We start from the raw sequence: 12,941 nt of genomic DNA, 5'->3' as shown, positions 1-12,941 counted from the left end.
CAAAATAAAGTTGTGTCGTCAGCATCAGCAACACTGCGGAACTTGCGTTTGTGAGCTTACATGCATTCATACCCAATCACTTTCAACATGGAGTCGCTTTTTTGGTCATGTCATTTTAGGCGAAAATTCTCAAAAATAAGCTTAATTTACTGTGCAATGTGAGCTTGTAGATCGGCTATTTCCACCACGTGACGCCGTTGTTCGACAAAGTGTAAAACAGACTTAAGTAGTTCATACCAACACCACAGGACACGGAATGAGTGGATATAGGCAACATGAAGAGCATCAACGCGCAGCATTAACCGCAACCGGACGGCGTCGACATCCAGGCCAAGAGGCTCAAGATGAGCCGTGTTTGTGTGTTTTTTTCTTGACATGGCGATGGATATGCAGTCTGGGCTGTGAGTTCTGCTGCGTCAGTTAGCGCTGGACTCATGTCTTCATGTTCCATTCCTCATATTATAAAACCTGAGGAGAGGGAGGTTGGGAAGGGAGGGTTAAAGGAAAGGTGATGAAAGTTGCGGCTGAAGAAGACGAGCTGCGGTCTCGATGCTGTAAATCCCATCGCTGCTGTATTGAATACAGAGTGTGTGTGTGTGGGGGGGGGGGGGGGGGGGGTGACGCCTGTCTCACAACAAGCCTCTCTGTCTCTAGCCGGTGGGAGTTCCCATGTGCGACAAATAGGCTGCGTCAGACCGGAGAGATGAGACGGAGCAGAGATGGCAGAGTGCGGTGAGACACACTCCCAAGCACCGCAAACCCCTGGGACTACTATATTTCCAAAGGATCTTTGTGAACCTCCAGGGTCTGTGTCTGACATGTTATGGGGGTGTTTTAAGGACTCTCCGGGGCTCTCCTGTACCGCAGCCAGAAGCAACCGCTGCCGTGACCGCTGGCGCTGACCTTAATTAACCGCCTTTCACCGGGATATCGACTGCATATGCACGGAGCCTGGGGGGGGGGGGGGGGGGGTTAGGTTATCAATTCATCACAGCCATCTGTGATTATAGAGAAATGTCATTAATCTGTGTCCTCGTGGGATACAACCTAATTCTGTGAACATTTCACCGAATATGCTAAAAGATATTTTGCATAAGGTTGTTGTGAGTTAGTGTCAAGTGTTGGTCATCATGTGATCATGCAGGTCATCTGGTCTTAATCAGTAGGAAAGCTGACATGGAGACAGCATGTGGAAGAGCACAGGAGAGCAGGCATGAAAGGGACTGGATCCCAGACCGGCACGGATACTGGTGCAAACCACAGAATTTAATCACTACACCATCCTCCCCTCTTTCCTTCTCTTTTCCTTTCTCCCTCTGTCTCTCCATTATATCACTTGTTCCACTCAGGTCACAGACCAGGTCTGCATGTGTACTGTAGCTTTGTCTACTCTGAACTGTGTGAACTCACTCTCTGTGTGTGTGAGTGTGTGTGTGTGTGTGTGTGTGTGTGTGTGTGTGTGTGTGTGTGTGTGTGTGTGTGTGTGTGTGTGTGTGTGTGTGTGTACCTGGAATAAGCCACACTTTTGAGGCAAATTCAGGACTTCAAACCAAAATAGCCTGGTATGCCACGTTTGGGAAGGGAAAGTTTAATTGGGGACAAGATTGGTGTCCATTGATGTTCAATTCAGTTTCATAAGGTTAGGGTAAGGGATAGGGTTAGTTAATTTGGTTAACACATTAAGGTTCACATTAAGGGGTTTGTGTGTGTGTGTGTGTGTGTGTGCGTGTGCGTGCGTGCGTGCGTGCGTGCGTGCGTGCGTGCGTGCGTGCGTGCGTGCGTGGTGCACGCACTGACACGTCAACTGTGTGAGATAGACTGGTGAATGAGGAGGCCCCAGGGTGCTGCTTGGGCTTAAGAGGTTGGAAAATAGATCCCCGTTTCTGGAAAATGTTTGGTATCCATTTCAGAAAGGAGTGCTAGGACAAGCAGAGAAAAGGACAACGGATCAGAGGGCATGTTAAACATGCTACGATGGTAAAATGTGCATGTGTGTGTGTGTGTGTGGGGGGGGGGGATCCTTTAACTTATTTTTTCCCTGACCAGAGTACTCCAGGAGTCCATACTGGGGTTCATACGTTGGTTAGACATACTAACAGTCCGACAACACCGTCGCTCCCAACATGCGTGGCCGGTTACAGCTAACCCGAGGCCGGTTACAGCTAACCCGTGGCCGGGTTAAAACTCACCCGTGGCTGGTTAAAAGGGTTTAGGGTTTGGGTAGGGTGTCGGACTACTAATGCCTGTCGGACTGTTAGTACGTCAGACCAAACACATGCACCCGTCTATAATAGGCCCTGTTCCCTCTACTCAAAATATATTTGCCAAAGATGCTGGTCTACAACTCACAAACCTTGGCGTCCCTATTTTGGGCATCATTATAGGTGATATGTTTTTAAAAAATGTGATTGTCTCAATGGTCTAAAATTTCCAAAATGTTGTGACCCCACTGTCAAGTGTCCCGCGACCCCAACTTGGGGAGCCCCTGGTCTGTTCACAAATAGCATATATACAAGCTCACAGCGAGTCACAGCTTGTAAATATTGTAAATAATATGCTATTTTGAACATTTCTGAAAAATCTTGAAAGTGATTACTACTGACTTAGAAGGCATTTGTAGAATCGGCCTCAGGTCTAAATGTGTTAAACACTATTCTTAGGGAATAGTGCTGCTGTTTGTTGTTTCCTTCAACACAGAATCTCTTCGCCAGAAATAGTCAATCTACAAGCTCACATCACGTCAGTGGTTAAGTAGAAAAAATTACAAACTAAGAGAATAATTTAAACCAGCCAGTAACGGAGACTGTTGATTTAATAAAAAAATGTTTTGATGTCTTGTGAAATGCCAACACCAGAAAAGTGTAATAGAAATCTTTTTGAGCATGCCAAACAGACACAAGATTGCTTGGCGCAATCCAGGTCTAGTTGCCCGTGGGCGTGTGTACGAAACGAGCATGCGCGCGACAACTTCACGGGACCACGCCCGTGAAAGTACGCTTGCATAATCGCAGCTCAACTTCTCTCCGCGCGCATCATTTGTCCCCGTCTGAAAAGGCCTTTTCTCTGTAATAATAATTGACCATGAGTGGCCATTAACCTTCTATGCTCGTTCGCCCTCTCTTTATTCCCGTCTAAGCCACATCTCATCTGCAAATAAAAGCCGTTGTAGAACGTCTATTTTCATAGAATGTTCTACTACATGACTACTACAGACATGCCCAGAAGAGGGACGCCAGGGTTCATGTGGTTAAAGAGAAGGAGAGAGGAGAACATGTCTGCCTGTGAGATTCATGACTCACCTCACCGGTACTTCTGAAGAAGCCAGAGGGTGAGAACCTGAGACTAATGCATGTCCCCCCCCCCCATTTATTTGACACACACACACACACACACACACACACACACACACACACACACACACACACACACACACACACACACACACACACACACACACACACACACACACACACACACACACACACACACACACACACACACACACACACACACACACACACACAGTCCTGTTGAGTCTATCATGTCAATCACCGTGTCGGTGCCTAGACAAGTTTCCAAATACGCCCAGAGTCATATAATCGCTCTGAAAACGGTGTGTGTGTCCTCATAGGCATAGGGTATATGAGTCACCTGGCGTCCAGAAGGCCAGCAGAACAGAAAAGCGATTCACTACAAGGCTGGTGGACGCACAAGGCGAAAAGAGTTGTTCGTGTATATAGCTTTTTGGGGGGGAAAGGAAAATAACAAAAACATCATGAGAAACACGGAAACAATATGCGTATTTGGAGAAACGAATTAGGAGGCAAATGCAACAAGGCAGCGTGTGTGTGTGTGTGTGTGTGTGTGTGTGTGTGTGTGTGTGTGTGTGTGTGTGTGTGTGCATGCATGCGTGCGTGCGTGTGTGTGTGTACTCGACTGCCATTCTCGACTGCCATTGATGAACTCTGCGGTGATAACAGCACCGTGCTGTCTGTAATAACCTCACCGCTGGCTCTCCCTGTATTACCAATAACAAAAATAGACAATCCACAAGCTCACTGTGAGCTTGTATTTTCACTATCCTACTATAAATGCGCAGAATCTCTGCATACACACAGAATGCGCATGTGTCACCAGCATATCTCCAGACCTGCCCAACCGATTAACTTCAATGTGATGCTCGATGTGATCATTTTACATTGGCATGTGAACTAAGAGTATAGTGATAATGGGATAATGGGTACTGGAAGTCCATGCATTCATAATGGGACTTGTTCCCCACCAGCATTGGCCTACAATTTAGGCATTTAGCAGACGCTCTTAATCCAGAGCGATTTACATTAAGCAAGAACAAAAAGCATGGGAATACATCACATATATAAACAGCATTTATCAAGAAACATGCGTAAGCTAAGAACGTAACTAGAACATATCTATATATAATGACACTATACATATAAGCTATACATATATATTATACTATGCTGTACTGTTATTGTCTACATGACATGCTATAAGTCTGTTTCAAATGCTATCTAAGTCTAAAAAGGTGCTGTCTAAGGGGGTAGGGTAAGTGCTATGGGCCATGGTGGAGTCTGAAAAGGTGGGTTTTCAAACTACGGCGGAAGATCGGGAGTGATGCTGCAGTTCTGATTGCAACGGGAAGTGCGTTCCACAGTTTTGGGGCCAGAAGGGAGAAGAGTTTGGGACGTGTGGAGCGTTGTCCCGGCGTTTTTAGTGAGGGTACTTCCAGCTTCCCTGCGTTGGCTGATCTGAGTGCTCGGGAGGGTTTGTAGGGTTCAATCATACTTGCAAGATATGGGGGAGCCATACCTTTGGTTGCTTTAAATGCCAGCATCAGAGTTTTGTATTCTGTGCGGGCAGCGACCGGGAGCCAGTGCAGGGAGCGGAGCAGGGGGGAGACATGTGAGAATTTTGGCTGGTTGAAGACCAAGCGAGCTGCGGCATTTTGGATCAGTTGGAGAGGCTTAAGTGCACATGCCGGTAGGCCAGTGAGGAGGGAGTTACAATAGTCAAGTTTTGACAAGACTGTTGTCTGGATTAGGAGCTGGGCTGATTCCTGGGACAGACTACTCCCTAGTCTGTCTATAAATGTCCAAAATCTTTGCATGCATGCGTCTGTCCCGCGCATATCTTGAGAACTGTCTGTCTGATTTACTGACTGATCGACTTCAAACTTGGCGTGTTTATTGCTGAGGACTCGAGGGAATGATGTGCCGAGTAGAAAGTCGTATCGGCGGTTGTCCAAAAAAACAACACGATAATTCAGTCGTTCCAAAACAAAGGCCGTTCCAGTCGTTCCAAAACAAAGACGTGAGTGAGTAAATATCCCCTTTTTCAATAATATTGACAACATTTGAAATGGATAACTATAAAATTGAAGGTGATAAATGGGTACTCTCTACTGTTTGTTTGATGTTTTACAAATCAAACCCTGCACGTGTGCATTCATCTCTCTAACTCGGTGGTTCTCAAAGTGGGCTCCATGGACACTCAGGGTTCCTTGAGGAGGTTCCAAATGGACCCTTACAAGTCTGTAACACTGAGAGTGTACAAATGGAACCAAATGAACACTCTCCGAGTCCTTGAAATAAAACATTTAAAAAGTTGTAGAACCACTGCTCTAACTGCATTCCTGCCTACCTGGCCCCAGAGTCTTATCTGGTTGTGGCCAGTGTGCTCCATCGTTCTGCCTCATCAATCCCTGCTACTGAACCCCTGTGATGCCAGGCTGGGGATAGGTGGTGAATGAGAGTGCAATGATGAGGTCAAAGTGGCAGTTAAGACAGGAAACAGAGTCATTTCTTATCTTGGCTGGTTCCAACCGTGGGGACCAGATCAAAGAGACACACCTTGCTTGCATTTACTATGGAAACTTTGTGCAGAATTCACTCCAGTCTTGCTTTCTGCTGTTAACCTTCTCATGCTCTCCATGTTTTCTTTTCACCATAATGCTCTCCACATCACAGAACTACATAATCTCACTTCCTCTGTTAATCCCTATAGCGTCCCTATTCTGGGAATGTCATAATATGTGAACAAAGTCAGCAAAGATAACAGATCTCAATGCGAATGTGATGCATTGTGCATCACAAAACCTCTTGCAACCTTTTCCAAAATTAAAAAATATGGTGACCAAATATGTAACCATGGTAATTTCATCTCACATATTCCAAAAATACAGTCCCCTTAAGACATACGGTGACGAGGTTGCATATAATCACTTTCCATCCGGGTGCGCAACCGTTTCCATCTGTTGCCTTACCGCTGATTACTAGGAATCAGGCAAAAAGGTTCATGCTCGGCTCGCACACAACAAAGTCACGTGTGTGTGTGTGTGTGTGTGTGTGTGTGTGTGTGTGTGTGTGTGTGTGTGTGTGTGTGTGTGTGTGTGTGTGTGTGTGTGTGTGTGTGTCGGTGCACATACGAATGAGAACATGTCAACAACAGTGGCGCACACACACAACCCACAGGTCATACGGTATATGTGACTTAAACAAGCCTCCCCTAGCTAGCTCCCTGTTCTGTGCCCCGCTAATGGACAATAGTTTCAAAAACAATCTGACATATTTTGACTGGAATACGTCAAGGCCTGGTGACAGGCCGGGTGTATAGTACGTGCCCCGCCTCCCCATCCATACACAGCATTGTGGATGCCATGTGGTTCTGAGAAGAACTGGAATTTTCTATCTGGCAGATGGAGTTAACAGGAAGGGCCTCTGTGTTGTGAATACCCTGACACAAACACATTATGCATGCGCCGCATGCGAGTGCATGCATTGACAGGCACATTCGCACAGATGCGTGTGCAATTGAAGTGGAAAGTCTGTAACACATGATCCTTCTGACTTGAGGCCTGATGTGAGCCATGTAAGGACATGCAGCTGGTTTATACAGCAAATGTGTGTGTGTGTGTGTGTGTGTGTGTGTGCGTGTGCGTGCGTGCGTGCGTGCGTGCGTGCGTGCGTGTGCGCGAGCATGCAAAGAGGTAATCAATGTAGGAATTTTCGGAACATTTAACAGCCGAGGCGAGGGGAAAATGACACACCTGCTAGTCCAATTCATATAGACTTTAAGTCCCATACACACACACATACACACCACCTGGCCGAATATAAGGTTCCCTTTATTGAGTGGGTAACGCCCGTAAATTACTCAAGTGTCTATTTGACCCAGATTCAAAGTAAGCGGTGCCCTGCTCACCGACCGGCAGGTAAAAACATTACTGTGAACCGACATTCTTTCACCCTCCGCAACGTGCAGTAAGTAGAATTTCTTAATGCTTTTTTCTCTCGTTTTCCCCCAATTTCCCCCCCATTCTCTCGGCCTCTCTCGTAGTCCCCATTTCTTTACTTTACTCTCATTCTGCCTTCCCACGTCTCTCTCCAACTCTCTCTCTTGTTCACCCCTCTTACGCAACCTCTGAAACAGATCGACACAGTGGGCCGCCAAGTCAACTTTATTATGATCTTTCTTTTTTCTGCCAACACAGGGTGACTGCCTGTGTGTGTGTGTGTGTGTGTGTGTGTGTGTGTGTGTGTGAGAGTGTGTGTGTGTGGGGGGGGGGGGTCTGAGTTCTACCTGCCAGCACAAGGAAAACTTTCTGGATGGAGTCAACGGCAACAAAACAAAATGTACTGAATAATGGAGGGACGCCAGGGATTTAATTGGATGTTGCAGTCAATGCATTCCGTGCTCTCCTTTTATCTCGAGGAAAACACAGGAGTCAGGGGCTCGTTGATGGGTTACTTTGATGCCACTCGCAAGCCAATTGAGAACATTGTGCAAAGTGTGACGGATGTTTGCAGAGTCACTTTATTAACGATAACAATGACACGCAGCGTCCTTTACTTTAGCCTAATGTGTGCTCCGTGGCACGACAGTGTCGCGCACCACAGTGGCTCAGCTATTTTCGGCATGCGACGCCAGCTTGGGCCAAAGAATGAATCATCTATATTAACATCAAACACACAGAGGAGAGAGAGAGAGAGAGAGAGAGAGAGAATGGTATAATAAGGTAGTCATTCCAAAAAAGACAGGGTCTTGACTCTTGGCATGGCTCCCATATGGATGTCAGACTGTCTGTGTCAGTCATCTTGCATAATTCTAACTCGCCATTCACTACAATTTAAAAAAATAAATGGCATGGAGGTACTTCCGTGGCCTAATGGCAGCATACACAAGAAATGTGATGCTGATCGATCCAGTACACACACACACACACACACACACACACACACACACACACACACACACACACACACACACACACACACACACACACACACACACACACACACACACACACACACACACACACACACACACACACACACACACACACACACACACACACACACACACACACACACACACACACACACACACACACACACAGACAGACAGACAAGTGTTCCAGACGGCTCACCTCCTACAGAGCCACAGCATAAAAAAGCGAAAGAGAGAGAGGATCGTTAAGAGATAGACAAAATGAAAGACAGACAGACAGGCGGACGGACGGACGAGTGCTGGAGTAGAGCCCTGTCTCTACATGCACGGCTGGTGGAAAAATGTCTCTTTTAATGGATCCCAGCTTTCTACAGCACTCAGCAGCCAAGACCAGGCCAAGAGAGTAAAATATGGCATCACTATTATCCTGCAATTATCAATTACTCCCTCACTCTCTCTTTGTCTCTGCCTCTCTATCCATCTTCCCCTCTTTGTCTCTCTCCCTCTGTGTCTACGCACGCATGCAACCCCCCCCACCCCCCACACACACACACACACACACACACACACACACACACACAGCACACACACACAAGCTGTCCTGCTGGGACCACGGCTGCAGCCCGGTCGGTACATGACATTCAAGCGGATATAGGTAGATCTCCATTAAGAGACCCATTCTTTATGTCCTTAATGGAAGGAAATGCCAAAATGTTCCTTTTTTCCTTTCTTTCCAAAGAGGATTAGCAGACTATAGAGAGCAGATAAGGACAGAGGATACGTAAATAATGTGCAGGTAGCGTGGGGTTTGGATTTATTTAAAGGGACATGATCACGTTTTGATTTTCGCATTTCAGTTAATTGCAGATATCATTATTTACAATACAGTCCATACGGACAAAGAAATGTCCCCCTTCTCTGTTTCCTGAGTATGGTACGATGCTTGCCATGATGCATTTTGCAGGCAAGCGTCATACGATTTACGGCTGCCAGAGATTTATTTAATGAAATCGAGATTGTTATTTTGCCGCAAAAACACAGTGGCCACCGAGGGTGGAAGCTAAGTACCAGAAGAGTCAGAGTTTTCACCTTCATACAGTAGATGTTTACCCCAGCTATCTCACTGGAGTAAACGGTAATATAGAGATACAACAAATATAGAGATAATGTTGAAAATGGTGATAACGTCCATTTTAAACATGTGGACAGACACTGTGAATGTGGGGCTGATTCTGTTCACGTGTGCTTCTGGAGGACAGGTCTACGGTCCCTAGGTCTTTAGGTTCTGTATCTGCTAGGCTCATCCATCTTTCCTGCCGTATGTAGGCTCCACGTATCTTTCGCATTACTCATACATGGTTCAAAGGAGCCGTGAGCACACACTGGAACACACTATGGAACACAGTAACACTATGGAAAAATATGAAGTTGATACTGTATGTATTGCTACATCTACACTGTGGATTGAAGATACTACTAGAAACCTAATGCAATAGCAGTCTACACTACAGTATGATAAGCGAATATCTATAGGTAAAGTACAGTAGGCTACAGTAGTAGTATATTTAACCACTTAAATCCTATACAGTATATTTCGTTGACTAGGGGACCATACATCGTACCTGCCCTCTTGTTCTCCCTCTACAACAAATCACTGCCGAAAATCTACAAACTCACAATGTGCTGCGTTGAGAGTATGTCTGCAACAAAGACTACTATGACATCCTCAGAGTAGGGATGCTAGGTTAACAGAGCCTGTAGCCAGGAATTTAATCAAGCCAAATGAATGAATCAGACCCGTCTGAAGTGAGTGGTGCTTTACTGTACTGTACTCCTCCCTGGCCTCTGTGTGTGTGTGTGTGTGCGTGTGCGTGTGCGTGTGTGTGTGTGTGTGTGTGTGTGTGTGTGTGTGTGTGTGTGTGTGTTACTACTGGCCACTTTAGGTGTTGCAGCTACGTACACATACATACGTACACATACTGTACACACACACACACACAGACACAGACACACACACACACACACTCACTCACACACACACACACACACACACACACACACACACACACACACACACACACACACACACACACACACACACACACACTCACACTCACACTCACACACACACACACACACACACACACACACACACACACACACACACACACACACACACACACACACTAGCAACAGACCATGTCCTGCTATGCTTTATAAATCACCCAAAACAACCCCAGTGTTTTGTGAGCACTGATAAAGCACCAGAGTCCCCCAAAAGCTTTTTCTTGGCATTGTTGTGGTCTGTAGTAGCCAGTCGCATTCTTATCAGCATTTAACGGGGGCGGTCTTGTAGTAAAACTGTCCTGAGGGCAAATCTTTCACTGCTAAACTATATAGGCTATGGTCCAAGGCTGCTCGTGCTTGTATGAGTAAAGCGCAGCGCAACAACGCTATGGTATGGCACTGAACACAATGCTAAGCAATGAGCTTAGCAAGGCTGTCATGATAAGCTCCATTCTAAGCCTTTGAGTGAAGCTATTAGTGAGGTTTTCATGTGATTCCATTTGTGTCAGTGAGATTCCGTAATGACTTCCAAGTCTCTTGGGTCCTGGAAATTTGTTTGAAGGACAAGTTTAGGCGTCACTTATGTATGGAAGAGTGTGGTGTTTGCCATACCCTAGGCCAGCCAGTGGTAAAAGTATTTTATTAGACTAAAAGCAAAAGAGTGTACTCAATATTCATTTTGTTTCACGACAAAAATGAAATACTTTGTGGTCTGATCATGAAAAATAATTATAATCACAAAAATCATAAAAGTGTTGTCTATAGACTCTAGTCTCATCTGAATCAAAAGATACTCAGCAGAGCCTGACAGATTTTTTTTGCAATGTTTGTTACCGTGTCATTTTAGCCATGTTGACTTTTTCATAATTATCAACATTAAATGTCAAGAATGGACAACCCCAGAGAGCTAACGGGTATACAGGTAGGTTAACCACTCAAAACCAAATACACTTCATTGACTGGAATCCCCAGGGGTCTATACATGGTCGTCTCTGACAATAGCCCATCTTGTAACTCAAAACACATTGCGGGGCATTGCGAGTTTGTAGATCTGCTTTTTTCGCCAATTGATGGCTTATTATCACATACACGGAAAAGGGACCCTGACAGTAGAATACCCTCAGAGAGTGTGTTTAAAAGAGGGTTACTGAACTGCTCTGTGGCATATTCATTCACCAGTCCACTGTTTGTTTTTGTTTTTATCCCACGATTTTGCAACCCAGTTTTTTCACCCAGTGCCAATTATCTAATGTAATCCTGGGCGCTACACTTCCTCTGCCAACCTGAAGGGGGGCATCGGACTGACCTCATGCCTCCTTCTATGCATGAGGAGTCCAAGCTGCTTCTTTTCACCTGCCAGGGGGGAATTTCCCTGGCCGGACGTAGCGCGTGGAAGGAACACGTTATTCCGACCAGTTCCTTTCCCCTCCATCAGGCGCCCCGGCTGGCCAGGGGGAGGTAGTTTTAGAGACCAGGATTACTGCATGTTTTTGTGAGGGTACCTACCCTAGGGGACACGGGGAGAACATGCAAACTCCAGTCCACTGTTTGTTTATACAGGACCACCAACATACCACCAACACAGGCAGCTTAAACAGTGTGGCTGCCTCTGTTCAAATCAACAAACCATAAACCAACTACTACTTTGACCCCTCATGACCAGTCTCTGTCTCTCCGTCTCTGGGGCATCTATCCAGTTCTACTAGCAGTGCAATGAGTGCATACGACAACAAACGTTGGGAACTGGGTTTATGCGGGGGTTAAGGTATACCTGCACCTGTCAGCGGAGAGCGTTGAGTGTCCTCCTGGGTGGGAGCTCCTCACCGCAAGGTGAGCCAGTAAGGCAATGCAATGGCAAGCAGTGGGATGTAACTGACATAAACGACTAATAAAACAGGTGCAATGGCATCATGACTGACTGCTTAAATTGGTACGCCTACGGGGCGTGCCGCATAGGAATGTATCATCACAGACACAAACTGCAAATTCTTTGCCTTCCCTTGTGCATGCGTCTGCGTGCCTGTATGCGTGCTCAGCCTTTGCAGTGTTTTTATTACTGGAAAGTCCGACGTTTTCCTGCACAATTAGTCTGCAAACAGTTTCCCTCTCGCTGTCTCTGGTGTGTAATTTAGAGGAAGACCCAGCAGCGGCAGTGAGGCCACACATGGTCTCATTAACATCAACCTCACCCCGCCACAATCACACCCTGCATTCACACTCACTACGCCACATACAGTACACACTGGTATACACAGGCGCGCTCGCTCACACACATGCTCACACACACACACACACACACACGCATGCAGTATGAACACAAAAGCAAGCAGCAAACAAACATGTGCCAAGTACATGCACATAGACACAGTATACCTCCGACTAATAGTCTAATACACTACCGCCGAGCTCCCTATAGAACAAAGAAACGCACGCACGCACGCACGCACACACACACGCACGCACGCACACACACGCACGCACACACGCACGCATGCACGCACGCACGCACGCACCATAGACTTCTATGTATTACTTCTACAGACAGAGTACATTACTGGTTCTCGGGGACCCCCAGTCGTCCTCGAGGGGTTTCCAGGTGGTCCCCAGGCTAAATGATTGATTGT

At 46.3% G+C, this 12,941-nt stretch overlaps 1 protein-coding gene across 2 annotated transcripts in view; it reads right to left on the bottom strand.

Annotated features, from left to right (window-relative positions):
• Positions 1–12,941, bottom strand: part of svep1 (sushi, von Willebrand factor type A, EGF and pentraxin domain containing 1) — a 128,711-nt gene that overhangs the window by 114,480 nt on the left and 1,290 nt on the right. The window lies entirely within an intron of this gene.

The sequence above is a fragment of the Electrona antarctica genome (assembly GCF_951216825.1).
Source record: "Electrona antarctica genome assembly, chromosome: 21".
In the NCBI taxonomy this organism is placed as follows: Eukaryota; Metazoa; Chordata; class Actinopteri; order Myctophiformes; family Myctophidae; genus Electrona; species Electrona antarctica.
This window is presented reverse-complemented; position numbering and strand designations above follow the sequence as displayed.